The following is a 6,000-nucleotide window of genomic DNA, read 5'->3' as shown; positions in this document are numbered from 1 at the left end:
TCCTGGTTTGTTTGGGTTTTTTACCACATTAAGTGGGAGATACCATACTGAAGCAGGGTCCGTTTCATCTAACTCTTTTTTAGTCACCTTATGAGCATAATTCTTTAATTCATACTCTTCTATCATCTTATGTATGGCTTCTTCCAGTTCCTTGTCCTTCGCCATTTTTCGTTTCAAACCATCTAAACGCCCTTTTGCCATTTGGAAACTGTCAGGAAACTTTCGTTCATCTGATTTCCAAAGGAGTCCCGTCTCAAATCTGTCACCTATACGCACCGTGGTCGCTTGCAAGATATCGTTCGCTCTGCGATCTTCTTTAGCTACTGGCAGCTTGGTTCCAAGAACGTCAGAATTTTCTAAAGTGTATTGCATTCTTAAAACGTCATACAGCTCTTCGTTGGTAACTGGAACGATAGTATGGTAATTAATGCGTTCATTTGGTATATTGCTTACCGTACTCTTCGGGCCATAAATTGACCAACCGATCTTGCTTTTCACGGCGATTGGCTCTCCTGGCTTGCCAATTTTCGACTCCATCGGGGCGAATAAATGCAGGTTGTCCAGTCCTAGCAGTATCCTCACGGGCTCATTTGCCGCCTCTTCAATTGGCACACCTTTCAGGTGTGGGTATTGCTGCTGTAGATAACGATAGGACTCTCTTTGAGAAGGAAGCACAAGCTTTTCCACGGTTCGTGCTCCCTTTAGTAGAAAGCTCTCTGATGATCCTCTTGTGGATAAAACGACATCGATTTTCCTTGACTTATCTTCCCGTCGTTCGACGTCTGCACTCCAGCTCACCACTAGCGGCTCATTTACGCCTTGAATGCCAAGCGCATCGGCAACTTCATCCTCAACAAATGTTCCCGAAGCCCCTTCGTCCAGAAAGGCCACCGTATCATAAGTACGATCACCCGCCGATAACGTAACTGGCATCGTTCGAAAAACCGTGGAAGGATATTTTCCACGATGTGCGTTGCACGCAGCTTCCACTAGGGTAGACGTCTGATGCAGCAAAGGATGGTGGTGATCGTTGCATCCCTCAAACCCGCATGCACGCCTAAACCGACACACAGCTCTTCCGTGATTGTTCAGACAGTTCTCGCATAACGAATTTTTCCTTACGTAGTCCAGCCGGCTTAGTACTGAAAGATTCTTAAATTCGTTACATTCTCTCACCTTGTGCGAAATGCTGTTGCAAACGTAGCACTTTTTGACGTCCCTGTTTTCGATCGCATGATGATTTAGGTTTGCACGGGTCCCGGAACGGAAATTTCCTCTGTTGGTCTTGTAGCTTCCGAAATCCTTCACTTCCGTGATATCCTCCGTAAGGGCAGTCAGGTAGCTTGAAAACACTTGTAGAGATTTTCCACGCCTATGCCGTTTATATCTTACCCAATCCAACTGGTAACCTGGAGGGAGCTTCTCCTCCAGCTCTTCGACGAGCAAAGGATTGCTTAAATGCTCCGTCAGCTTCGCACCCACGATGTGTCCGACCAATTGTTTTACTGCGAGTCCGAAATTTATAAACGTCTCCAGTCGATCAGCATCCGGAGCAGGTACAGCTCGAACCTTGCGTAACAGCGCCTTCAGGATACGACGAGGTTTCCCAAATAAATTTCGCAGCTCCTTTATCATGTCCGGAACAGCATCCGCGAGCATCAACGTTCCATTTACCGCTTCCAATGCATCTCCACTTAGGCTTTGTCTCAATCGTTGTAAGTTTTCGAGGTTAGAAAAGCCACATGCTTTTGTCGTGTCCTCGAAACAGCTGATAAACGCCGGCCAATCCTCGGGGGCACCACTAAACGGGGGTAATGGCATCGATAAACGTTTACGTGCCGACTCTTGACGACGCGTAAGGGGTTTTTCTTCAACCTCCGTTTCCACATCACTTTCAACGAGCTCACGATCACCGCTAGATAAATCCTCACTCGCCGTGCTGCGCTCATCCTCATCCATCTCCTTTGTTGCACTACGACTTGTCACGCAAGGGTTATCAACGGGACGACGTTGATTGCGTTTCAATTTGGAAACCTTCAAACGCAAATTCTCAATCTCGTTATCTTTCTCTCGCATCTCTGCGTCGTATTTGGCTACAAGCGCATTGATGCTTTTCTCCTTGCTCGATTTCGTTTTACTTCTTTTCTCACCGTTTAGCTTCAATTGCTGCGCACCACGTGTCTGCTTAGTGGTGTGCGTCTGCTGCGCCGATTCTCCTTTCTCGATCATCTCCACTCTCGCTGCAACGGCCAATACGGCATCCACAACGTCGCCGGTCTCGTTCTTACTTTCGGGAATACGCTGCGTCGTCGGCTTCGATTCCCGTGACGGTCCAGCCTCTTCGTCGTGCTCCGTTTTGCGTTCCATCGTCTGGCAGAACAAGCACTCGATGCAGGTAGAGATTCACGATCACTTTTAGTATTGTGGTAACAAACTAATTTTTTATTGTTGAGTAGCGCTACGATTCGGAAAGTAAATCTTTTGGCAAAACCTTTTTTACATGCACTTTTGATAAGATCGCATAAAAAAATAGTTTTATTTGCTTCCGTATTGTTCGACTTCCTTTTTGCTACTGACCTTTCCTCCACTCTCTCTCTTTCTATCTCTCACACTCTCTCGTTTTGTCGCTCTCATTTCTCTTCTGCTCGCAAATCGCACTCTTTGCGGAAGCAGTTTACCGCGTTCAAGAAAGGCCTATTTACCTTGTCTATAGACCTATATCGGATTCTGCGGTCGTACTTTACAATGGGCAAATGAGGCGCTAAGCGCAACTGGCCTTGCTCCAATAGTTCAACGAATATTTCAGCACCAATTAATATATCTATACTGTCTGGCTCTGAGAACAATGGATCTGCAAGTAACAGTGCTTCTGGAATATTCCAATCCTTAACATCCACACGCCGAGGTGGAAAATCCGTGATTACCTTAGGTAGTACTAAGTAATCTAAACATGCCGTAAAAGGTGTTACTCGTGATCTTATGTTTGCTGTCACCATACTGGCTGTCGTTAGAGAGACCGATCCTATACCATGCAATGGTTTTTCTAAGCGTCTTTTTCGTAACTGCAGCTGCTGCACTAATCGCTCAGAAATGAAGTTTGCTTGCGACCCTTGGTCCAAAAGTGCCCTAGCAGGAAACTCTTGCCCATCCTGTCCACTGACCCAAATGATCGCTGTAGATAGCCACACCATACCAGTTTTCCTTACAATTCCGTAAGTAGTAGCAGTTATTGTCCCAGTTTGTGGCTGATTTTCTACCGATGCTGGTTGCACCATAGGAATAGCTACTTGCGCGTCTGATGGTACTTCTCTCATACATATCAACATATGATGTCGGCCTTCACACTTGTTACAATTACCTCTCACCTTACACCAACGTGCACCATGCCCTCGCCTCAGGCATTTGTAACAAACCCTGCGATCTTGTACAATTCCAAATCTTTCGGCGACAGATAAACATTCAAACGCTGTGCAGCTTGCTAACTGATGATTGTTTTGGCAATACACACATTTCGAAGGATCTTGCGGTGTCATTTGTGCAGCACATGTCATCCATGTACCAGGTGCCCTTTTCACTGTCTTCTCTGCTGTCCGCGGTGTCCAGCCTCGATGAACCGCTTGACGTTGGAAGCTGCTGCCTTGGGTGACTGGCTTCGTGAGGATCGAGTTACCATGGTGAAGGGCCGTGCTGGTCAACATCTTGATTTGTCGTTCACAAAAGTTCATCATCATTTCGTACGTATCGGTTTTCTCGTCGGCTGAAAATTGTTCCCACGCTATTAGTAATTTTGAATGTAATTTCCATCTTACCATGCTGGTGAGCGGGGTGTCCCACTGATTAATGGGTTCCTTCAACCTTTCCATGCCTCTCACTAAACGTTTACATTCGTTTACCACTCGAGTGAGTTCCTCTGCGGAAGCAGCGGTCATGGGCTCCAGCCGGTACAGCGCCTTGAAATATTCCCGACGAAGAATCTTGCTATCATCATAGCGTTCCAGCAGCGTCTTCCATGTTGTATCATAATTTTCTGCGACGAGCTGGACGTGTTCGAAAGATGCCAATGCGTCGCCCTTCAGCGAGGCTAGCAAATACTGCAGCTTCATCACTTCCAATATTTCTGCCACTTCATGCACCATCGATACAAATCGATCCTTAAAGGTTACCCATTGAGTTATGTCGCCATCAAACGTTGGTAACTCAATCTTAGGTAGCCTTACTCTCGCACTCGAGTTCATTGACACCGCCATCGTACTGTTGGAAAATGGACGTTCCCCTTCCTCTACACCTCGTTTGTCACTGAGAAAACCCTTTACACTGTGATACTGTTCGTAAAACTGGTTTCGTTCTTCGTTAATTAATTGTTCATCATAATCGTCCAGCTCCAGCAATACCTTGTCCCTCACACTTTCAAACTCTCGCTTAGCTTCTTCTAACGCCTGCAATCGACTCGCTAACTGAGTATAATGCGTTGTCGCATTATAACCCTCCTTAAACTGCACAAACGCATCAATCGCACGTAACCGATCATCATACGTACGCTTCAGTTGCTTAATCGCTTGAGCCTTAAGCGTCATGTTGACTTCTTCCAAGTTTTTTAACAAACTGTAAGCAACAATGTTCCGATTCGTTGAATTAATCACACACCAAAAATTATTCTTCTCAAAATTCTAAGCCTTACGCGCACCGTATCTAACACTGTCGCAATCCAGAACGAGTCAACAACCTCTCAAACACACTATTGCAAAGACTCAAATTTAACGCACGTTCACTCAATCTTGCCTCAGCTATTAGATGCTTGTACTCAGCCCAGTGTTCACGCACACACTTTCCTTTCTAGCGCAATCCTTCACAGTCTCTATACACTCTCCCGCTATTATGCGTTAGACAACCCTGCTGAGGGTGACCAATACGTAGCTCTCTCCCTATTCGAGTGCGTTTTACACGTACACTGCAGGGCAATACACGAACACTTTCCACGCACACTGTCCTTACACACTCTTGCTGTGGTACGCATAAAAACCGTTTGGTTGAGGCTACACACACAAACCCAACTCAATAGGCCATCATGGCTGCACGAGAAACGTAAACCTCCTATCACAAGAAAACACTACGCTCCAGTCACACTCAAATTGGTGCAAATAACACAAACTACAATTTGGTAGACCACACTAATTGAACGCAGTTCAAAAGTTCACTCTCTGATGCCAATATGCCTAAACTGTCCTAGCACAAGTTCACTAATCATCCGCAACAGTTCGTACCCGATCCAGCGCCCAATAATTGTGCCACGAGTCTAGCCACACACTCCTTATTCAAACAACATACCGAACGGCAAAATTAACTAACTCCAACTTAATCAATGTCACAGTATATCCGGTTCGAAGGACCAATGTTCAATAGCTCAAATAAACGATGTTGCTGAGACGGCTTGTGGGCTTAGACTAAACTTTTTTTTTACAATTATTCCTACATTATCCTATTTCATCCTAATCCTATCACTAACACTAGTATATACATGGTTAGGCTACGCTCTAGGCGTGAACAACTAGCATGTATAAAACTAATACGAGCATAGACGTCTCCAGCATATATTGTACCCTATGCCTTATACACACTCAAGGATTCTATAAAAAAAACTACTTAAATATGGATCAACATGATGAGCGCAATTCCAGTTCAGTTCATTCGCGAATAATGAATAATCCGTTTGAACGGGATCGATCTATTGAATTGTATATGTATAATTTCCACACCAACAGAGCACAGATCGAACACAAATGAGCCAGTTCGAACGCGTTCGATGAATTCAGTCGTATAGATACGATTTCCAAACCAACAGCACACCAAGGATAATGTATTTAGAAGGTTGATTTTTATCGCTTTTGCTGGGCGACATTGTGGGGGACATCTGTCACTCTCTGCATACAAATTTCATTACCCCGCACCAGCCCTCCCCGATTTTTATACCGTAGCCCCCGGAAGAGAAATGTCAAGTCGAGA

Source organism: Anopheles coluzzii, chromosome 2 (assembly GCF_943734685.1).
Source record: "Anopheles coluzzii chromosome 2, AcolN3, whole genome shotgun sequence".
NCBI lineage: Eukaryota > Metazoa > Arthropoda > Insecta > Diptera > Culicidae > Anopheles > Anopheles coluzzii.
This window is presented reverse-complemented; position numbering follows the sequence as displayed.